This window comes from Diabrotica virgifera, chromosome 8, assembly GCF_917563875.1.
Source record: "Diabrotica virgifera virgifera chromosome 8, PGI_DIABVI_V3a".
Taxonomy (NCBI): domain Eukaryota; kingdom Metazoa; phylum Arthropoda; class Insecta; order Coleoptera; family Chrysomelidae; genus Diabrotica; species Diabrotica virgifera.
This window is the reverse complement of record NC_065450.1, coordinates 129,843,243-129,869,082: the sequence shown is the minus strand read 5'-3', so window position 1 is coordinate 129,869,082 and position 25,840 is coordinate 129,843,243. Positions and strand designations below refer to the sequence as shown.

The following is a 25,840-nucleotide window of genomic DNA, read 5'->3' as shown; positions in this document are numbered from 1 at the left end:
TATTAGGGTGCAAGGAGAAAGCTGATCAACCATGGATAACGCTGGACACTAAAACAAAAATCAAGGAAAGAAGAGCAATCAAAACTGAATTGATCAAAACAACAAACCCGATAAAACGAAAAGAAATGCAGCAAAAATACACAGAAAAAAATAAAGAAGTTAAAAAACAAGCCAGAACAGATAAAAGGCTGTATATGGAACAAATACATGACACAAGGACACTTTAATCAATAACCAAAGAAATTAAAGGGGGCAAGAGCCAGCAAAGAACGAAACTAATGGGGAATGAAGGAGAAACACTCATAACTCAAAAAGAAATTGCCCAAAGATGGACACAATTCTTCGCAGAACTCTATGAAGAAGGAATTGAATCACAAATAGAGATGGAAGAAACAGGGAGAAACGAAACATTAATCATAAGAAACGACGAATTTACTAAGGATGAAATAAGGTATGCTATAAACCTTTTAAAAAACGACAAAGCGGCTGGTGTTGATGGAATTCCCGCAGAACTGATAAAATCACACTTAAACTTCCCAGTGGATATGTACTACTTACTACAGTGGAACCCCGATAAGTCGGCCCCCGATAACCCGGAACTCCGGCTAACCCGGACCGATTTTTATCAGACAAACATTTCAACAATAAAAATGTATTGCTGTTACAAAATCTCGTGAACCTAATTCATTCATTTGGTGACGTCAATATACGAACGAAACGATTGAATCCGACATTACTGAAAATATCAGGGTGCAGATGGGACCCTGTCGCGCAATTCGCAGCAAATAAAATAGTCGTATGTTTTTGGCTTCATTTTATTTCGGTTATACATACATACGCATTTTCAAGGTTCACGAGGTTTTGTACCAACTCTATGTAATATAATATTTGAGAGATAATGGGTATTTGTGTCATTTGAACTACATATACCATAGTAAAAATGACTAATGGCACACCACATTCATTGTCGTGTTATCGAAAACAACAGGCACTTGTATTATCCTTTATTTATTTGAAACTTTCTTAGCATTGTTTAGAAAAGACTATTAAAATTCTTTTTTTAACAATGGTCTTAGTCATCACTGTTATTAAATAACATAACATCAGAGACGGTATTGTGTGTAGTAAAGCCGTAGTGTTCGCTTCCGTTCTAAATCGTTCGTAAATCTATTCAGATTTTGTGTGCGTGTCGTTTGTCTATAAGGGCAACAAAACGTAAAAATGTTGTAGTGACAATGGAAAAGAAACTAGAAGCATTAAGTAGAATTGATAAAGGTGAATCTTGCAGCATTATATGGTGTCGGTACATCTACAGTATCGGATTGGATGAAAAATAGAACTAAAATCGAAGAATTTTTTTTTCAAAATGATAACAAAAGACAGTTTGGACAATCGGTGCAAAGCTAATAAAGCTAAGAATGAGACTCTTGACGACGCTTTGTATGTGTGGTTTTGTGTGGAATGCGAACGTGGTTTACCAGTGTCTGTGTGACAATTATAACGGAGTTTATCTGTAAGCATACCATATTTTATTAATTTTTACCATTATCTCCGGCTAACCCGGATTTTCGATAACCCGGATCGGCCGCGGTCCCGATTAATCCGAGTTAACGGGGTTCCACTGTATTTAAAAAAATTTGGATCGAGGAAAAGATACCAAAAGATTGGGGTGAAGGAGTTATAATAAAGCTACCAAAGAAAGGAAATCTCACACTATGCGAAAACTGGAGACCAATCACTCTTCTCACTGTAGCTACCAAAATAATGGCCAGAATAATATTGGAGAGAATCAAAGATCCCATAAATGAAAAATTAAGAATTAACCAAATAGGATTCAGACCGAACAGTTCCTGTATTGACCATACAAATACCCTAAGAATCATCCTGGAACAATCAGCGGAAATGAATCAGGAAGTATATATCAACTTTGTAGACTTCGAAAAAGCGTTTGATTCAATAAATCGTAATATGATGTGGAGGATATTAAAACTCTATGGAATACCAGACAAATATATAAGAGTAATAAGGCTTTTCTACGACGAATGTTTTGCCAGAGTTGAACATGAAGTGGAACTATCCCAACAAATAAGCATCAAAAAAAGGAGTAAGACAGGGGTGTGTCTTGTCACCGATATTGTTTATAATAGTCATAGATTGGATAATGAAACAAACTGAAGATAAAAAAACAGGTATACAATGGTCATCATTTAAAAAACTAGAGGATCTAGAGTTCGCTGACGACATATGCCTCATAACATCAAACAGACAACACATGCAAAGCAAAATCACCAGATTGATCAACATAGCAAAAACAACCGGCTTAAAAATAAATCCCAAAAAAACGAAAATACTATCAAATGGGGAAACGAACGGAAACAATATATATTTGGAAGGGAAACAAATAGAAGAAGTAAAAGATTTCTGTTATTTGGGCAGTCTGCTAAACACAACAGGAGGCACAGAAAAGGACATAACACAAAGAATAAGCTTCGCACAAAACGCTTTCAACTCTTTGCGCAAGATATGGGCCTCGACAAACATCAGCAGAAGAACAAAGCTACGATTATTTGAAACTAATGTAAAGTCTGTCCTGTTATATGGAGCAGAAACATGGAAACACCATAAACAATTCTTTCAGAAAATACAATCCTTCATTAACAGGTGCCTACGTATTATACTGAGAATATTTTGGCCAAACAAAATTACTAATGACGAATTGTGGAGAATAACAAATGAAGAAAGGATAGAACATACAATAAAAAAACGGAAATGGAAGTGGATAGGACACACCTTACGAAAACCAGCAACAAATATTGCTAGACAAGCTCTACATTACAATGCTCAAGGCAAAAGAAGAATGGGTAGATCATCTTATACGTGGAAAAGAACAATAGAGAAAGAACTCAAAGAAAATAATTTAACATGGAAAGATGCAAAAAAGATAGCAAAAAACAGAAAAGAATGGAGAAAACTAGTAAACAAAATTGGACGGAACTCAACAGATGATGCATGGGACTAGCAACCTCACCATCATTCCTCATGCTACTTGAAACACCGCAAGGTGCCCTTTGCTCCACTTGGAGATGTATGATTATGATGATGATACAGGTATACAGGGTGTCCCAGACTAATTTAGCCAGGCTATATCTCTTAAACGAATAGAGATTTTTGAATGGGACAAAAACTGATCTATTCCATATGTAATATACTTTAATATGGCGTAGAAAAAATCATCCCCTAAATATTCATCCCTTAGTTACAACCCTTAACTTTAATTTTTTTAATAGCACCCTGTATATTTTTTTATAGTTTTGGATGTGGTCTTCTATGGTCTATTCATCAGACTTTAAAAATAAAATCGGTTGGTAAATAATCACGAAAATATCAGTTTATTTTTTATTTTTTTTATGTGTCCCAGACTAATTTAGCCAGGCTATATCTCTTAAACGAATAGAGATTTTCGAATGGGACAAAAGCCGATCTATTCCATTTGTAACATACTTTAATATGGCGTAGAAAAAATCATCCCCTAAATATTCATCCCTTAGTTAGAACCCTTAACTTTATTTTTTTAATAGCACCCTGTATATTTTTTTATAGTTTTGGATGTGGTCTTCTGTGGTCTATTCAACAGATTTTTTAAAAATAAAATCGGTTTGTAAATAATCAAGAAAATATCAGTTTATTTTTTATTTTTGTTAATTATGATATAGTTATTAAAAATTAAAGTTAGGGGTTGTAACTAATGGATGAATATTTAGGGGATGATTTTTTCTACGCCATATTAAAGTATATTACAAATGGAATATATCGGTTTTTGTCCCATTCGAAACTCTCTATTCGTTTAAGAGATATAGCCTGGCTAAATTAGTCTGGGACACATAAAAAAATAAAAAATAAACTGATATTTTCTTGATTATTTACCAACCGATTTTATTTTTAAAAAATCTGTTGAATAGACCATAGAGGACCACATCCAAAACTATAAAAAATATACAGGGTGCTATTAAAAAAATAAATTTAAGGGTTGTAACTAAGAGATAAATATTTAGGGCATGATTTTTTCTACGCCATATTAAAGTATATTACAAATGGAATATATCGGTTTTTGTCCCATTTGAAAATCTCTATTCGTTTAAGAGATATAGCTAGTTTAAGAGATTGGCTAAGTTAGTCTGGGACACCCTGTATACAGATATTACTTATACTTATCTTAAAGTAGAAGACTTTAAAATGATATTGACAATATTTATGAGTTGCGTTCCTGGGACGACTTTATTGAAAGATAGTTCATTCGATTACATGAAATCAACTGTAACCCAAGAATATCAGTCACAAAAAATCAGAGCATGTGATTTGTTTCACCACTCAAAAGACAACCACATGCAACGGTGACAGTAAAATTCTCGTGTTAGTGATTCCATAGTAAATCACGAGAAAAAACCAGGAAAAAACCTCGTGATACTATCCCGACATTCTAAGTATTTGGTCTTTAACCTTTAGTTTAATCTTAAAACTAACACCAAATTCTGACTTTTATCTATGTTATTTTAAATCATAAATAATATTCATAATACATAGATATATAAATACATAATACTAAAATATACACTGGGTGCAAAATTAACTGGACACCTTAAAAATGGGTCAATTTTGATGTCTCGAGTTTCGTAAACCTGTTTCCGATTTAAGTGATTTTTTAATATATTATAGCCTTGTACTTTACCAATATCGCTGTAATAGTATTGTTGCTAAACAGTTAAATTTTCACTATATACCGGGTGTACCAATCAAACTGTATTTTTTGCTCAAAGTTCGCATCACCCTGTAGAATATTCTAGCATTTACAAAATACTGAAATTAAAATCCAACTATAGCGTCATGTTTTCTCAACATTTTGTTTTTTATTCATTCGCTTACATTAGACCATAAATAAGTTAGGTACTTTAGTAACTAGCCCTATTTATACGGATCATATTACCAGTATGTACGCCAATGGTGAATATTAGATTCTTACTTGTATGTCAAAAAATGTACAATAACTACGTCTTAAAACCCACCAAATTTCATTTGCATATCTCAACCGGTATTAATGCTAAAGCAATAAATAAATCGTCAGTTTGTAAGAAAAATTTCAACACCCTCTACCTCAGAAACGAAGCATTTGCGGACGTTTATAAAGCAAACTGTTATTATTTTTTCATGTAGAATTATCCCTTGAAATTTGCCATACTTATTTAAAAACACCCTGTATTGATGGAAAACATGGCTGATTGTTAAAGTACATAACTTTTTTATGGTCCAACATAGTCCATATTTTATATAGTCCATATGTTATAAATCCAACATTGGTTTTAATTGAGTATTTTATAAATGCTAGAATATTCCACAGGGTGATGCGAAATAAGTGGGTGATGAAAAAGACAGAGTTTCATTGGTACACCCGGTATACAATGAAAATTTGCCTGTTTAGCAACAATATTATCGCAGCGATATTGTTAGTGAATAAGGCTATAACATATTAAAAATCACTTAAATCGGACAACAGGTTTAGGAAATTTGAGACATCAAGAATGGAAGAATGACCCATTTTTAAGATGTCTGGTTAATTTTGCACCCCAGTGTAAAATATGTACTATCCTCGATATTAAATTGTGGCTTATTTCCCAATTAGAATAGTTAATCACAAAAATGCCACAAAGAAATACCTTCAGAACAATATAAACATTATCTTATTCAAAAGTAATACCATTAATACAGTATCAGATAGAATGAAAAGTTCGTAGGCTGACACATAGATGGCACTATTGGTATTAAATCCATATGCTTTTAGTCAGCCCTAACCTTCAAAACAATGCACGCAGTAGATGCCCCAAAGAGGCTGTTACCGACGAAAACATTAAAAAAGTCCACACAATAATTTTGGTGAAAAAAGTGAAAAAATAAAGTGAAGTTGTTCGACATAGCTGAAACTCTAGACTCTAGAGCTATCTAAGAAACTTGTTGGATATATTGTGCATGAAATATATGGACGAAGTGGGAAGTGGGTGCCGAGAGAGTTCACAATCGATCAAAAACAACAACGAATTGATGATCTGAGAAGTTTTTGAAGCTGTTCAATCGTAATAAAACTGCGCTTTATTTAAGAATGTGAAAAAGAGCTTAAGTGGAGAAGATATCATCAAAAAACACCCGATGTTCTGAAAGTCTAAGCACTACAGAGGGTAGGTCTGCAATTATTACTTGTGTACGTACGGTAAATTCATTTTTCGGTATGTCTCGTATGGCGCCACCATATAATATGGCATTAATTCAAAAAATTAATGTAAGTGTCGCCCAGGGCCGCAGCCAGAAAAAAATTTAGGGAGGGTCAAAATCTCTAAGTCGCTCTTCTATTCTAGAAATGAATGTAAGAACAAGAAAAGATTAATCGGTAAATAAAAACTGTAATCTTCTTCGATCTTGACCAAATTTATCAATAACCTTGTTTTATCCAGGGGTGTAATTATCCAGGGGTGTCGCCCCAAATAAGGAACCATTTGATCGTCTACTGATAAATTGTGAGGAAAAATTCCGGAATGTATTGCGACATAGCATTTCTCACCAGTTCCACACCTTTATCTAAGTCCTTAGACCAATATATTGCAAGCTGGAAGTGTATGATACCCACTAAGAATTAAAATTCCTATACACGTTTGCAGTTGGGAAACAGAAAATTTGAAATCTTGTCGATTCTTATCTTGGGCATATTTTAGGCTATAATTTACTATTTGATGCATTATAGTGTTACCAAAAAATAAAGAAAACACTTCGAAAGGCGTTTTCCCACTAACATGTACCGGGTGTCCCAATAAGAATGGCTCTCGGCCATATCTCAGGAACCGTTTATAATACAGCTTTGGGAAAAAAATTTATAACAAAAGTTACCTCGAGAAAAGCCTGGAAATTATTTTCATGTTTGTAAGTCCACCGCTAGAGGGCGTAATTGAATGTCAAGAATTTAAAAATAAAAATTTTACAAAATTTACCTAATGAAAGGGCACTGAAAATCCAATCATCGTATTCTTCGCAAAATTCTGCGAATATTTGATTTCACAAGTGTAACTCTACCTTTGCAAATAAGAGGTGGGGGTGAGTGGGAACCTTGTTATGAAAAATGGCTGTAAGTCCGGTTCTGCTTAATCGATTTTTGAAAACTTGGTCTCGTTGAAAACAGATTTTTTCGTTAATGTAGGAGTTATAATTACGAAACAGCGTAATAAGTAATATGCCAGCTAGGGGGCGCTATTTTATGTTTTTCAGAAATCTAGTTTTCTTTGGAAAATATTAAATACAAGTATGCACTTTTAACCCTGTATTACAAAATTAGACCAAATTATCAACAGAATATCGAAAACCGCATGTCGATACCTTTTTTCTATCTCGAGATATCTTAAGAAACGTGTTAATTTTTAAACATAACTGATGATGTCTCCTGTAAACGAAGTTACGGAAATCAAAGTGGAAGCAAGTAGTGTGCTGTGGAAAAAATTAAAGCGTGACACTTGCGGAATGCCGACAGAAGTGAATACTTATTATAGATTCGACTATATTCGTTTGATTCAATTAGATTCCATTCGATTAGATTTAATTTTATTTAATATATATTATATCTATAATTTAATATAAATATATAATATATACCTAATTTAATACATAACATTATATACTAGTGATTTTACCCGTTAAAATTAGGATTAATAAGATATAAAGATACATAAAGCTTTAAATTATTATTTTTCTTAATAATGTAAACGATATTTTTTAATTTAAAAATTTAATTACTGATGAAGTATTGTAAATACTTCTTGTAAATTTTAATCGTAAGTAATGCATGGAAGAGTTCATTTATTTTTAGATACTCTCATTAAAGGGGAGGCCGTTATACAAAAGTGACTTTTTTAAATTTGTTGATTACATTATTCCTTTCAACCTACTTATCCTCAAATTGTATTTTTAAACATCCTATTCATTTTATATAATAATAATTAAATTCACTATCAAATTGGAAGTAAAACTTCTTTTGAAAGTTTGTTAATTCTAAAATTAATGGGTAAAATCACTAGTACAGTTTGTCAAACGTAGCAAAAAGTTTAAAAATTTCGGCGATTGTAAGATTTTCAAACTCTTTCCTACGTTTGACAAACCATATATATTATGTATTAAATTGGGTATATTTTAAATATATTAAATTATAAGCATAATTATAATAAATAAAATTAAATCCAATTAAATGGAACCGAATATAATTGAATCTATGAGAAATATTCACTTCTGTCGGCACTCCGCAAGTGTCCCGCTCTAATTTGTTTCCATGGCACACTACCTATTTTCAGTAGTAATTGCACAAGAGCTCTGAAATTATTGAATTTTTCCCGAGTGACACTTTGACAGTTTTAATTTCACGAGCCAAAGGCGAGTGAAATTATGTCAAAGTGTCACGAGAGCAAAAATTCTATATTAATTTCAGAGGTCGAGTGCAATTTGTTGCGATTATTTCATGAATAAAACTGTTCAAAACCAAAATTTTATTGTAATTTATTTATGTAAGTACCATTAAACACACAGTTTTTATAAATATTTGACGATTGAAAGTCATCACTTTTATAATTTTTAAAACATTAATTGTCATTAATGTCGCTGAATGTATTTTTTCGTAGCAACGAAGGGCATCTGACGTAATATACGTAACGACGGGAGATTATCAAAAATTATCGATTTAATTCCGATTTCTGTAGCTTTCTATTGGTCAGAATCTCCTATGAATGAAATAATCACTTTGATTTCCTTAACTTCGTTTACCGGTGACATTATCAGTTTGTTTACAATTTATACGTTTCTTAAGATATCTCGAGATAAAAAAAAGGTATCGACATGCGGTTTTCGATATTCTGTTGATAATTTGGTCTAATTTTGTAATACAGGGTTAAAAGTGCATACTTATATTTAATATTTTCCAAAGAAACTAGATTTAGTTATAATAGTCGAGTTAGTACATATTTTATATTTTAGTATTACTTATATATCCATGTATTATTGATATTATTTATAATTTAAACAAAATTATAGTAAAGTCAGAATTTGGTATTAATTTTGAGAGTACATAAATGTAAGACCAAATACTTACGATGTCGGGATAGTATCACGAGGTTTTTCTTGGTTTTCCCTCGTGATTTACTATGAGATCTCTAACGCGAGAATTTTAATGTCACCGTTGCATGTGGTTGTCTTTTTAAAGACAGATCACATGCTATGATTTTTTTGTGACGGATATTCTTGAGTTGGGGTTGATTTCATGTAATCGAATGAACTATCTTTCAATTAAGTCGTCCCAGGAACGCAACTCATAAATATTGGCAATATCATTTTAAAGTCTTCTACTTTAAAATGTATCATATGTATCTGAATTGCCGATATAAATGATTCAAATTAAATAAATTATTAGAAGAATTTTTTACTAAGCAACAACATTTTTGTTTATTTTAATAGTATTTTGTATTTTGACAACGGCACCCGATTTGGGCGTCGAAACGTTAATAAAAATCATTTTTTAATAATATTGTGGCTTATTTCCCATTATAAATAGTTAAAACTAGATTTCTGAAAAACATAAAATAGCGCCCCCTAGCTGGCATATTACTTACGAGGCTGTTTCGTAATTATAACTTTTACATTAACGAAAAAGATCTGTTTTCAACGAGCCCAAGTTTGCAAAAATCGATTAAGCAGAACCGTACTTACAGCCATTTTTCATAACAAGGTTCCCACTCACCCCCACCTCTTATTTGCAAAGGTAGAGTTACACTTGTGAAATCAAATATTCGCATAATTTTGCGAAAAATACGATGATCGGATTTTCAGTGTCCTTTCATTATGTAAATTTTGATTTTTAAATTTTTGATATTCAATTACGCCCTCTAGCGGTGGACTTACAAATATGAAAATAATTTCCAGGCTTTTATCGAGGCAACTTTTGTTATAAATTTTTTTTTCCCAAAGCTGTACTATAAACGGTTCCTGAGATATGGCCGAGAGCCGTTCTTATTGGGACACCCGGTACATAGTTGAATTTGATCATTTTTGGAAAATGTATTTTCTGTTGGCGAAGAAGAATACTTAAGTGACACTTTTGACCAGGAAGGGTTATATTTTGATGATTGGCGTACTTTTTGAGATGATACTTTTCTTCTTTTACCGCCACTAGTAGATGATTCGACGACTACTTCCGTTGAGCTTTCAGTTTGATCTCCGGACTTTGTGTGAATCTTAAATTTTCAGGTAATATCAGTCGCAGTTCCTTCATCATGCATAAGATTATCGTCCAGATGTTCTTAACCAGTTTTAGCGTATCAACTGGAGAAGGTACATCTAAGAGGAGGAGGTCTATTTTATCTGCTTCTTCTAAATCAGAATCCTCTTCTAATATTGCTTGAAGTTGTTGAACAGAAAGTGACTTTTTCATATCATATTCAGAAAAGCTGAAATAGAAATACAGGGTAGGCCAAAGAAAACAGTCCACCTCGATATTTGGTAGTAGTTAGTAGATTTTAAAGAAAAGTCGAAACAGGTCGATTTTTATTTTTAAATTACAATTTTTTGAAAAAAAAAACATTATACAGTATACATTAAACAGTATACACTTTTTTGATATATATTTCATAATAGTGACGTCATCCACCTGGGCGTGGTGACGTAATCGATGATTTTTTTAAAATGGGATTTGGGGTCGAGTTGTAGCACATTTGAAAGCGTGTTAAAATCTCTATTCAGTAATATAAACATTTATATCATTATTTATACAGGGTGGCTAAAACAATAATTTTTGAATTAATTTAATTGACGCAAAAAGAAGAATGTACGTAATTTATTTAACTCAAAATACATTCTATTGCTGTAAGAAAATAGAAAAATATATTTATTTGGCAAATACACATTGCTTTTCGCTTAAATTAAATGTTCAAACTGCCAAGAGGTAGGTGGGGGGCAGTTTGTGATTTAATTTAAGCAAAAAGAAATATTTATTTGTGAAATAAATATTTTTTTTTCTATTTTCTGACAGCAGTACAATGTATTATGAGTTAGACAAATTACATACATTCTTCTTTTTTCGCCAATTAATTTAAGTCAAATATTTTTGTTTTGGTCACCCGGTATAAATAATGAGGTTTATGTTTATATTACTGAATAGACAATTAAACAGCCTTTCAAATGAGCTACCACACGATCCCTATTTCCATTTAAAAAAATAATCGATTACATCATCACGCCCAGACTAGTATGAGTATGAGATATATGCCAAAAAATTTCAATATTAAAATAAAAATCGACCTGTTTCGGTATTTTCCTAAAATCTAATAACTACTCCCAAATATCGACGTGGATTCTTTTCTTTGGCCCACCCTGTATATACTCCGTATTTGTGTAATAAAACATTATCTTTTCCTTTTAGAATAGAATAGAATAGAAATATGCTTTATTGTCACTGAAAATACAAATTTTATGGACAAAGCTTAATTAAAGTCAGAAAAAAGAAATAAATAATATCTAACAATAACAATAACAAATACAATTTTCTGAAATTTGATAAATCGTCAATAAAAAAAATATACATAAATACAAAATATAAGTTAATAAAGTAAAGAAAAAAAAAACAAAATCGATATATTGCAACAATTTATAGAAATTGCAAAGTGAATATACAACAAAGTAAAATATTTATAGACATAGGAACTAATAAGTTTAAGCTGCTGCATGTGACACCCAAATATAGATAAGTTTGGTTACTTGTACATTACCCTGTAATTTCTTAGTTAGTCATTAAGAAACTCTTCTACTGAATAATATGGTCTTTTAGATAGATGAGCTTTTGTCATTTTACGGAACTTGGGGAAAGATGTTGCAGATTTGAGTTGTAAAGGAAGATGGTTGTATAGTTTTTTTGCGGAATATAATATAGATTTCTTTACTAACTCAGAGGACGGGATCGGTAAATAGACATCAAAATTTGAATTTCTGGTGGAGTAGTCATGACGAGGCCTTGCTGGAAAGACATGCATGTGTTTACGAATTAAGCAAACAGTTTCTAAAATATATAAAGATGTAAGGGTTAAAATGCCGTGATCTTTGAAGTAACTTCTGCAATGTGTTGTTCTTCTGAGGCCAAACAGATACCTTATTGCTCTTTTTTGTAATTTAAAAATAACATCTAATTGGGCAGCTGTACTAGAACCCCAAAAAGGAAGACCATATCGAAGATGAGACTCGAACAAAGAAAAATATGTTAGTTTAGAAGATGCTAAATTGAGTTCTTTCGAAACAGATCTTATAGCATAGCAGGCTGAGGCGAGTTTCTTACTTAACACATCGATATGAAGGGACCATTTGAGGTTGCTGTCTAAAAAAATACCAAGAAATTTTACAGAATCAACGGTAGAGATCTGGCTGTTATTAACAAGCAGGGGTTGAAGAGCACTTTTATAGGATAATGCTACTGTCTTATCCACGTTAAAAGAGAGTAAATTAGAGTCAGACCAGGTTTTTATCGTAAGCAAATCAGAAGTTATAGTTGCATGAAGAGATGCAATAGTTGAGTTGCTCCAAGTGATACTGGTATCATCAGCAAAAAGAAAAATTTTTCCATCGATTTTTAAGTTAGTGATGTCATTTATAAAGATAAGGAACAGTAGAGGACCCAATACTGAACCTTGTGGTACTCCACATACAATGTTTTTGAGACTAGAGTCAGTATCATTTGCTCTAACTAGTTGTTTCCTATTATTCAAGTAAGATTGGAACCAATTCAAAGAAATACCTCGAATCCCATAGAAATTTAGTTTTTTAATCAAAATGTCGTGATTTACACAATCAAAAGCTTTGGCATAGTCACAGAAAACAGTGGCAGTATAAAGATTATTGTTTAGTGCTTGGTAAACCTCATGAAACACAGAAAACAAGGCATCAGTGGTACATTTATTAGTTAAAAAGCCGAACTGATTTTGGGATAAGATGTTGTTATCAATGAGAAAGGACATAAGACGGGTTTTTATGAGTCTCTCAATAATTTTTGAAAGTACCGGTAGTAAGGCAATAGGTCTATAGTTGCAAGCATTAGATTTTTCACCACCCTTATGAAGGGGAATAATAATGGCTATCTTTAGGCACTCTGGAAATTTGCCTCTTTCAAAGGAATCATTAATTAGTGAGACGAGGTTTTCCAACACATTTTCTGTGAGATTTGAGAAGATGTTTATGGATAGTCCATCAGTACTACAGGATGATTTGCTTTTGATACTATTGATAGTTTGGATCAGTTCATATATATATCGATTGGTCTTAAAAAGAATGAATTCGAGAACACTCCTGAATTGGGGAGATAGGAAATGGGATCTTTTTGTGGCAAAATAGTAGAAGTTATATTTTTACTCACATTAACGAAATATTCGTTTAGATTTTCCGGGTCTGGAAGGGCAAATGTTTGAACTGCGTGAGTTCTATTTCGAAGATCGTTTATTATGGACCAAGTTTCTTTTGCAACACTTTTAGAGCTTTCCATACGATTTTGGTAGTAGGCTTTTTTAGCTGATTTGATGAGTTTTAGATAGGTTACCCTGTACTTGGTGATATATTGGATTTTAGACATTTTTATTCAGAACACAAAAAAACTTCCTGAATAAAAGCTCCGACCGATATTTAAATTGCTTTTTTTGTTACGATAATACAGGGTGGTTCATCTTATTCGCCTCGGTCTTTGTACGGAAAACTACTTGATATTTTAAAAAAATTTCTTCACAGAAATATACAGGGCCTTTAATACTACAACCTAAAAATAATGTGAATTATACAGGGTGTTCCAAAAAAGAATGGTATATCAAAGTTATATTTTTTCTTATGGAATGCCCTATATCTGATGACATTATTGAATTGACCTTACAAAATAAGCTATACTTTCATAAGGGTTCCCTATACCTAAATACAGGGTGTTTTGATTTATTTCGATTTTTATAAAAATGTAAGGTTTTAGAAAAAAATAAATATCTACGAATCTAAGAAGCAGTAACAAATTCTTTCTTGGATCTTAATAATAGACTATTTAGCATACTTAAACAGATGCTTATAGCAACAAAATTTCTTACAGGGTGGTCAAAATATGAGATTGTTCTATTAACAAATTCAAGCTGTAATAACTTACTTATTTTAAATGGAACACCCTGTATCTTACTAGTCTATCGCGTAGAAAATTTACTTAGCTTTCAATTTGTACTAGGGTTTCCTATACCTATCTTTTTAGAGGGTGGTCAAAATATTAGATTGTTCTATTAACAAATTCAAGCTGTAATAACTTACTTATTTTAAATGGAACACCCTGTATCTTACTAGTCTATCGCGTAGAAAATTTACTTAGCTTTCAATTCTTATTAGGGCTATACCTATCTCCCTTCATTTTTCAAATATTTAAAGATTTCCTAATTTGTAAACTTTAAAAAATAGAATTAAGTACCTATGTCGTGGTTATGTACAACACATCACCAACACCGGCAATATACTTAAATATCTTAGTCGAGATAGTTTCATTAATAAAATTCACATTTTTATCATTTAATCACACAGAGTGTTCTTATTTTAAATGAAATACTCGATATTCTATTCTTTATAATGGAAGATATTTAAAATCTCTTCAATTCCATGTTAACATTCTCAATACACATGTTATTCTGTAAATACCCATTTTTACATATTTTTGTACAATAGGCTCGTTTTCGTCAAAGTAGCCATTGCATTTAATTGTTTGTAATTACGATTTAAAGATTCAAACAAAAAGTGGCGTTCTTAAATTTACCTAATAACCGTTGGGTTAAGATATGGAAAATACTTATACGGAATGAAATATAATTTAAATATCTTCCAGAATACGGCATATAATATAGGGTATGCAGTTTAAAATAAACATATTATTCAATTTCACATGTAGGCCAAAATCAACTAATATAATACAACACTCTGTGTGATTACATGATAACAATGAAAATTTTATTAATGACAGTATCTTGTCTAAGTATATTGCCGGTGTTGGTGATGTGTTGTACATAACCACGACATAGGTACTTAATTCTAATTTTTAAAGCTTACAAATTAGGAAATCTTTAAATAATTCAAAAATGAAAGGAGATAGGTATAGGAAACCCTAATAAGAATTGAAAGCTAAGTAAATTTTCTACTCGATAGACTAGTAAGATACAGGGTGTTCTATTTAAAATAAGTAAGTTATTACAGCTTGAATTTGTTAATAGAACAATCTAATATTTTGACCACCCTGTAAAAAGATAGGTATAGGAAACCCTAGTACAAATTGAAAGCTAAGTAAATTTTCTACGCGATAGACTAGTAAGATACAGGGTGTTCCATTTAAAATACGTAAGTTATTACAGCTTGAATTTATTAATAGAACAATCTCATATTTTGACCACCATGTAAGAAATTTTGTTGCAATAAGCATCTGTTGAAGTATGCTAAATAGTCTATTATTAAGATCCAAGAAAGAATTTGTTACTGCTTCTTAGATTCGTAGATATTTATTTTTTTCTAAAACCTTACATTTTTATAAAAATCGAAATAAATCAAAACACCCTGTATTTAGGTATAGGGAACCCTTATGAAAGTATAGCTTATTTTTTAAGGTCAATTCAATAATGTCATCAGATATAGGGCATTCCATAAGAAAAAATATAACTTTGATATACCACTCTTTTTTGGAACACCCTGTATAATTCACATTATTTTTAGGTTGTAGTATTAAAGGCCCTGTATATTTCTGTGAAGAAATTTTTTTAAAATATCAAGTGGTTTTCCGTACAGAGACCGAGGCGAATAAGATGAACCACCCTGTATAAACAAATAGTCTAAGAGCTAGTGAACCCTCCGACTAACGGTCTTCCTGTAAGGCTAGAAATTTGTAGTGATAATTCATAGCACACCAATGCTAAAAACCATGACCTGGCAGGCATCAGCGCTGCACGTGTATCTACCAGGTGAATCGAAAAGTGCATAGTTTAGGAGAAAAATGAACTTTCTCCTGTAAAGTTTAAATTTAAGTATGTGTTTGAGTAAGTCATTTAGAAGAAATTTGTAAAATGACAGGCGATTCTGAACAGCATAAGACCTTGCCAGGCGAGGGGAAAGATTAGGGGTCTTTCCTAAAAATATTTTTTTAATGTTGTTCTGAAGCTATTTTAAATCAACTATTTTTAACGCAAATCATCAATATTGGCAATATCATTTTAAATGCTCGATTTCACCAAAGATACCTAAACAGTTGCCTTATTAAGTAATTCTTATCGATAGGAACTTCTTAGTTCAATACTTAGGAACAATCGCATTTCACAACTAAAAGAACTGCTTATCTAGGAAATGCTTTCCTAGGTGTTACGTTCGGTGGTATTACCTAGGGTACGTTTGAACTACTTTTGATAAATAAAAAGAAGAATAAGATGCCATTTCCTTACTTTTTCGATTATTTGTCATTATTGTTTGTTTGCCAATTTAGTTTTATTCAGCTTTGTACTGTTACAGTTATTTTATTTAGTAGTTAGTTATTTATGCATTAAGTTTGTAAATATAGTCTTGTATGTTATTTGTATATGTCTCTCTCTCTCTTGGACCATCACTCCTAGTGGAGTATTGGGCGCATCTGCGTTTCTTGGCCGATAGTGTAAGACGGCTGGTGGCCAACTCAGCGCGTCTTCTTGTGTTTATTCTCTGGTTAATCTGCGTACCAGTTCCTTCCATTCTCCTCTGTTTCTTGCTTTGTTTTTCACTTCCCCCCAACTTAAGCCGATTCTGTTGTGTTCTCTGGTTACTGTTTTCTTCCAAGTATTATCTGGTCGTCCCCTCTTCCTTGTACCCTCAGGTTGATATTCGAGTGCTTGTCTTGTGATGTTACTAGGATCTTTTCTTAACGTATGGCCGATCCATTTCCATTTCTTCTGTCTGATTGTTGCTATTATACTGGTTTGTTTCGTTCGTTTCCATAGTTCTTCATTTGTTATTATATTAGGCCAGTAAATTTTTAAGATCTTTCTTAAGGACCTATTTACAAAAGTCTGTAGCCTCTTTGTTGTGCTTTCGTCGTGCTTCCAAGTTTCTGCTCCGTAGAGTAATATGCTTTTTACACATGTATTGAATATATTGATTTTTGTTGACTCTGTTATTTCACTTGTTTGCCAGATTTTATTTAACGCATTGAAGGCGAATTGTGCCTTCGTTATTCTTGCTTGTATGTCTTTCATGCATCCTCCTTTTCTTTCCATGATTGATCCCAAATACGTAACTTTCTCTACTTCTTCAATTTCTTTGTCTTTTATTTTTATTTTGTTAATTTGCGGGTTATCATTTTTTAAGATTTTTGTCTTCTCTGTATTTATCCGGAGACCAATCATATCAGAGTACTGTGTTAGCTTATCGACTTTTGTTTGCATGTGAGTTCTGTGTTCTGTTAACAGGCAGACGTCGTCAGCAAATTCAAAATCTTCAAGCTGATTAAAGAGGTTCCATCTAATGCCTGTCCGATCATCCGTTACTTTCCTCATAATCCAGTCTACCAAGATAAGGAACAAAGTAGGAGATAAGATACAACCTTGTTTAACACCGCTTTCAATAGCTATTTCTTCTGTGATTGCTCCCTCGTGTTCTAGTCTAGCTTTATACCCATCATAAAACAGTTTGATCAGGTTAATAATTTTTGTTGGTAGACCATACTGTCTTAAAATTTTCCACATTTGTTCCCTATTGACTCGGTCGAAAGCCTTTTCAAAGTCGATAAAACTTAAATTTATGTCTTTCTGCCATTCATTAGCTTGTTCTAGGATGATTCTTAAGGTGCATATGTGATATATAGTAGAGCGTTTAGCACGAAAGCCTGCTTGGTTACTTCTCAGTTTCTTGTCCAATTCTTCTTTCATTCTTTCGAGCAGAATTTTTGTTAGCACCTTGGATGAGGCGCTTAATAGAGTTATTGCACGCCAATTTTTACAGTTACTCAGATCTCCCTTCTTTGGTATTTTTATTATCAGTCCCTCTTTCCATTCTTGTGGCAGTTCTTCGTTGGCCCATATTTTATTTAAAAGTTTATGTAGCATATCTATGGCTTGTTCGGTGTCTACTTTTATCAGGTCGATAGGTAAATTATCTGTTCCTGCGGATTTGCCATTCTTTAATAATTTAAGTGCGTTGGCAATTTCCTCTCTTGTAATTACCCCAGTGTTAACCTCTAATTCTTGTATTTCAATTTGCTCATCCAATTCTTGGGTTCGGTCATGTTTGGCGTATATTTCTTCAAAGTATTCTCTCCATCTTTGAGTTATTTCTTTCTCAGATTTAATTAATTTTCCTTTTTTATCTTTTATTTCTCTTACACTTCTTGCTCGATTGCCTGTTAGGTTTCGTATAATCGTGTATTGTGTTCGTAGATCATTATCTTGTGCTGCTTTTTCTGCTGATTTTAGCATTTCGTTTATGTAATTCGTTCTATCGTTTCTGCATGCCTTTTTCACTTCTATGTTTTTTGCTTTGTATTTTCTTTCAAGGATCTCTTCTTCCCTTGTTCCTTCTTTTTGCAATATGTCTTTCTTGATTTTCTTTCTTTCTTCTATAAGCTGTAACGTGTCTTTAGTTATCCATTTTTTATTTTCACTTTTTTTCAACCCGATTGTTTCGTCTGCTGTCTTCATCATGACCTCTTTGAAGTTTTTCCATATTTCTTCCACAGAGTCTCCATTACAGTGGTGTATATTTCGGTTTACTTCAAGTCTGTCGGTGAATATTTTCCTTGTTTCTTCTTGCTTTAGGGTTTCTACATTGAATCTTTTTCTTCTGGTAGTCTTGCGATTATTTTCTCTGGCTAGTTTCATCTTTAATTGGGCCCTGATAAGCATGTGGTCCGAATCCACATCTGCACCCCTTAAGGCCCTGACATCTTGTAGCCAGCTTCTCCATTTTGATTCAATTAGTATATGGTCGATTTGGTTCTTATATCTACCACCCGGTGATTTCCAAGTTTCTTTGTGGATCTGCTTATGTTTAAAAATACTGCCACCTATAATGAGCTCATTCTGTTCACAGAATTCAATTAATCGATTTCCGTTGTTATTTTTCCTTCCTAAACCTTCTTTTCCCATCACATGTTCATATCCTATATTATCATTGCCAATCTTGGCATTGAAATCTCCAATTATCATTTTTATATCTCTTTTATACTTTTTGTTTATATTATTGTACGTTGCTTGCAATTTTTCATAAAACTCTTCCTTTTCTGCATCATTATTTTCATTTGTAGGAGCGTAAACGTTGATCACTATTAGGTTATAGTACTTTGCTTTGAGTCTAGCCCAAATAATTCTCTCAGATGATGGTTCCCATTCTATTAAAGCATTTTTTCCTTCTTGAGATAAAAGTATTGCTACACCCTTTTCGTGTTTCGCATTTTCAGATGTATTCCCAGAATAAATCATTAATTTTTGGTCTCCTACTCGAGTTGATCCGCTGCCTTTCCAGTGTGTTTCACTTAAACCAATAAATTTCAACTTGTAATTATCCATTTCTTGGCCTACTTGCTCTAATCTGCCGTTTTCATATAAGGTTCTTAAGTTCCATGCTCCAATGGCTATGGTTTCTCTTGTGTCAATTTCGGTTTTGTCAGTTGTGTTCGGTCTATTTCTTGTATTTTTATTCACTGCCTTTTTCTTTGCCATATTCGTCATCGTTTGTGAAGTGTTTTGTGGGTTTTTTTCAGGTCATAGTTTTTTGGATTCACTTCTGGACTTTCCTCTAGCTGGTTACTGTTTTTATTCCATTTCATTGTTTTCCCATTTATTATTAGCTTATTAAATTTTACTTTTACATTTTTACCCTTATTTACTTCTTCATGGCCAACTTGTCTTATTTTTTTCTGTACTTGCAAATCTTCTTTGGTCATATCGTTGTTGATGAACACTCTCCTGTCTTTTGCATGTTGTAGTTTCGCTTTGTTTTTCATAACCGTTTCTTTCTCATGATGGTTTGGTAGCTTAACTTAACATGTTTTTTCTCCTAATTTTATTACTTCATCAATTTTAACCTTAATATTCATTTCTGCTTCCATGAAATTACCTATGGTCTGCCTGAGTATGTCCCTGTCGTTTGTATCAATTTGCAAACCTTGTATTACGACGTTGTTGGCTTTCCTTTCTTTTTCTAATTTTTCTAGTCGTAGCTTCGTGTCATTCAGTTCTTTCTTCATTTCATCCTTCTCGATTTGCGACTTTTGATTTGCCTGTTTGACCTTTTCTATTTCGTCTCTGAGTTCTCTTAATTCTTTCCAGTACTCCCTTTGGTCTTCTTTTATATCTTTGACTTCTGCTGCTAGATTTTTTGTTTCTTCAGTTAGATCTTGCATCATTCTAATTATTTGATCTAGCTTCTTTTCTTGGTTATGGCTATCAATTGCAGTTCTAGCCGTTTTTTTACTTTCGTTGAATGTTCCATCGTCTCCTTCTCTGCCTCTTTTTTTGATTTCATCCGATGTATCTGAGTCCATTATTTTTTATTTGTTAACTTCTACTAGCCTTAATATTGTTTGTAGCTATAATATTTTATTAGTATAACAGTATATAACAACAATAACAATAAATCGATATCACCTATAGTTATTCTTAAATATTTAAATCCAATCCTGTAATATATTTCTCTGTCTATTTGAAAAATAATAAAATATATCTATTGTAATTGACCAAGTAATTAGTAGGTTACTGGTTTTATTATCAGTATTACCGCGTAAAAAAAACTTCGGCTGTTCAATTCAGCGGACCTAGGTTTTTTATCGGATATACTGATGGCTTACATTTATAATGATGTTGTATATAAAATAATTAAATATTGGTTCAATCTTACTTTAATGCTGCTTAAAATAGTTTCAGATATCACTTTATCACCCTTATTTTCACTATCAAATCACTAAAATAATTTAATTGTTCTGTTTTCGTCTGATTTTGAAGATTTAATTTGGAGCACAACCTAAGCGTGGCTTTCAATCTGCTGCCAGAACCGGATCCCATTTGTATATGTACATACAGTGAAATGGAGGAAAAGAAAAGAGTTGCAAATTTCACATATGACGAAAAATTGGTAGTAGGTAGACTACATAATTTTGTCAACAGACCTATAAAAAACTCCAAAGGATGTTCTATATTTTCCAACACATATTATATTAATAATATAAAAGAAAATACAAAATTACAACTAATATACCTAATATTACAGAATAACAGAAAAATTAAGGTAAGAAGCAAATTATTGACAAACGTCACAAGTACATTAGTCAAAATTGTAAAAATATAACCTGACTGTCAACGATAAGTAATACCTAAAGTTTAGGGAGATCGAAATCCGTATCCTAGCGTAAGGTAATGTTTAAGCGGTTTAGGCAATTCTTATCGTATGGTGAAATGCGTTTAAGCGTGGTGAAATGCGTTTAGGCGTGGTGAAATGCGTGAAATCATTAGAGTTAGGAAGTACCTAAACCTACTTAGGTAATTCTTAAATATTTAGGTATCGTTGGTGAAATCGGGCAAAAGTCTTCTACTTTAAAATGTATATATATTACATGCCTGAATTGCCTATATAAATGAGTCAGATTAAATAAATTATTAGAAGAATTTTTTTTACTACGCAACAACATTTTTGTTTATTTAGGATTATTTTGTATTTTGACAACGACACCCGACTTGGGCGTCGAAACGTTAATAAATTCATTTTTTAGTAAAATTGTGGCTTATTTCCCATCAAAAATACTTAATCATTCTAAACAGAAAAGGTCTTTAGTAACTTTTCTCTTAGGTTAATAGTTTTTGTTATATAAGCGATTAAACATTTTGAAAATTGCGAAATCGGCCATTTTTAACCCTAAATCGGTCATTTAACTAAAAATTTCAATGTTGTCAAAGTAGGTAGATATTCTTTAAACATTGATTGATGAAATCCTGAAGAGTTTTTTCCAATACAATATCGAAAACCCCTTTGTTTTTTAATTGCTAATCAAGCGGGCGCGACACTGTAGTAAAGTGAGGACGTTTGGGTTTGCATAAATTCATTATCTCGAGAATGGGCAAATTTGAAGAAAAATCCTCAAGACCGGTCGATTTTTATTTTTAAGTTAGGACTTTTTGGCATATATATATATATATATATATATATATATATATATATATATATATATATATATATATATATATATATACAAACAACTAGTTTATTAGGGTTGCAGTCAGAAGGTTGGCCAGGATGTTAAAGAAACACTCTTTTGACTTTTTGTCTAGCTTTCGGAATGGTTTTATTCCTTTTTCAAGACTCTGTAATATAGATAAAAAGAAATATGTAAATTTTTTATAAAATATCACAATTCGTCAGTTCAACTTACTAGTCGTTGAGATTATTTAAAAGCTTTATGACCCTCAACAATACTAACACAAACATAGAATACAGAAAATAATGGACAAAATACATTCTAAAATTTGGTAAGGATGGTAAATTTTTATATTTATTCTATGACATCTTTTGATGGTGTGTTTTAACTCTGATACATAGAGAACAGAAAGAAAAAACAGTCAGATTAAAATGTAATTAGGTGTTTTTAATATTGTATTTATTTTCAAAAAACCAATAGGCCCATACTGGGTAATTTTTATTTTTAAATCTGTCTTAATGGTATGCAACCTGTTATGCACACAGATGTATTGTGTAGTGCATATGTATAAGAAATATTTATTTTATTTTTGATGTTTTTCTAGTAAGTAACAATAAAAACCAATAAAATAAATGCATGTGCACTTACAGAACATGCATTAACTTTGAAACATGAGTTTAATTTCGAAGATTCATGTATTTTGGCCAAAGAAACAAACCATTCAAAACGTGTTTTCTTGGAAATGTGTTTGATAAAATCCAGTACGCCTTGCATAAATAAAAAGTCTGACATAGATAAACTGAGCAATATTTATTGTTACTTACTAGAAAAACATCAAAAATAAAATAAATATTTCTTATACATATGCACTACACAATACATCTGTGTGCATAACAGGTTGCATACCATTAAGACAGATTTAAAAATAAAAATTACCCAGTATGGGCCTATTGGTTTTTTGAAAATAAATACAATATTAAAAACACCTAATTACATTTTAATCTGACTGTTTTTTCTTTCTGTTCTCTATGTATCAGAGTTAAAACACACCATCAAAAGATGTCATAGAATAAATATAAAAATTTATCATCCTTACCAAATTTTAGAATGTATTTTGTCCATTATTTTCTGTATTCTATGTTTGTGTTAGTATTGTTGAGGGTCATAAAGCTTTTAAATAATCTCAACGACTAGTAAGTTGAACTGACGAATTGTGATATTTTATAAAAAATTTACATATTTCTTTTTAACTATATTACAGAGTCTTGAAAAAGGAATAAAACCATTCCGAAAGCTAGACAAAAAGTCAAAAGAGTGTTTCTTTAACATCCTGGCCAACCTTCTGACTGCAACCCTAATAAACTAGTTGTTTGTTTATATCGACAGTCACTAATATCCAGTATTTCTTGTATATATATATATATAACAGGTATATATATATAACAGGTATATAATCTTTGCTGAACAGTTAGGAAACAAGGTTGAAATATTGGGGTAGCAGCAATCTCAAATAAAAATCTCATATAAAGAGTTTTCTTTGAGATTGCTGCTACCCCAATATTTCAACCTTGTTTTATATATATATATATATATATATATATATATATATATATATATATATAATAAAATAGACTGCATCCTCAAGAATCACTGCTTGATATTTGAATATACAGTCAAGAATACCATAATCTTATATATATATATATATATATATATATATATATATATATATATATATATATAAGTAATTAGGTAATATTGACTGACACTATGTAGATTATAGTTTTGTTTTGGTTAACTCTGTTAAAACTCTGTGTTATTACCTAGCTTTCGCAAAATATATTTGCTTCTTCAGGGTAAGCTGAAATGAGTATATTATAAATACAATGAAATTAAGTTAAAATACATTGTATAAAAAATAACAAAAAAGACTTACAACTTGAGGTTATTCCTAAACATTTTCACAAAACATAGTATATATATATAATTCTTAGTCTAATGTTATCCAAATAGCAATGTTTTAATTTTCAAAAATTCGATTTAATAATTTAGTTTTTAATTTTGATTAATGCCAGAAAGACACTCGAATAATGTCAAAAAGACACAAAAATCTGTTTTTTTTTTTTTTTTTTTTTTTTTTAAGTTGAAAAGTTATTATTAAAATAAAATAAACAGATTTTTGTGTCTTTTTGACATTATTCGAGTGTCTTTCTGGCATTAATCAAAATTAAAAACTAAATTATTAAATCGAATTTTTGAAAATTAAAACATTGCTATTTGGATAACATTAGAATAAGAATTATATATATACTATGTTTTGTGAAAATGTTTAGGAATAACCTCAAGTTGTAAGTCTTTTTTGTTATTTTTTATACAATGTATTTTAACTTAATTTCATTGTATTTATAATATACTCATTTCAGCTTACCCTGAAGAAGCAAATATATTTTGCGAAAGCTAGGTAATAACACAGAGTTTTACTTATCCTGCCCCTAAAAAATAAATGACTGCAACCCCAAAACAAAACTATAATCTATATATATATATATATATATATATATATATATATATATATATATATATATATATATATATATATATATATATATATATATATATATATATATTATATATATATATTTGAGACCCGAGCACACCACACTATCCACATCTACGCTCAAACCCACATGTTGGCTACGATATGTTGACGATACATTCGTCATTTGGCCCCACGGAAGGGATGCTTTAGCGTCTTTTGAGACCCATCTGAATGGTATACATCCCAGTATCCAGTTCACGATGGATATGGAGACTAACTCATCCTTACCGTTTCTCGACGTTCTTATTAAGAAGAACCAATCACAAGGTTTTCATCACTCTGTTTATCGAAAACCCACCCATACCAACCGCTACTTGCATGGCAACTCTCATCACCCACCTTCTCAAATTAATTCTCATTAATTAATAATGAGTATTAATCTGTATTTATTTTGATATGTATAGGTATCTATTTACAAATAGATGGAATTGTTAACAAATAAACTACACAAACTTTGGTATTAAACTTTTACTATTAGACTAACTATTTTTAAAATTATATGATATCATGAAATTATGAATTAGGATGATATTATGAAATGTAAATAAAAAATGGTCAAAAGACGGGGCCTTAAATTACATTTTTTGGCGCATTTTTTTGCTAGTGCAAATTTGTCTAGATATTTTAGTTAGGTATAGCCTCCCCTATTGTAAAAATCACGAGCCGCCACTGGTTACCGCGAAAATCACATTATTAATTACACAATAAAATCACATTATTAATTATTAATTACACGAAAATTAATTCTCATTAATTAATAATGAGTATTAATCTGTATTTATTTTGATATGTATAGGTATCTATTTACAAATAGATGGAATTGTTAACAAATAAACTACACAAACTTTGGTATTAAACTTTTACTATTAGACTAACTATTTTTAAAATTATATGATATCATGAAATTATGAATTAGGATGATATTATGAAATGTAAATAAAAAATGGTCAAAAGACGGGGCCTTAAATTACATTTTTTGGCGCATTTTTTTG

The 25,840-nt window shown here is 31.3% G+C and overlaps 1 protein-coding gene across 1 annotated transcript in view; it reads right to left on the bottom strand.

The window, feature by feature from the left end:
* The window catches only part of LOC126890015 (uncharacterized), a 71,638-nt gene that overhangs the window by 1,707 nt on the left and 44,091 nt on the right, over window positions 1-25,840 (bottom strand). The gene's annotated exons all lie outside the window — the stretch shown is intronic.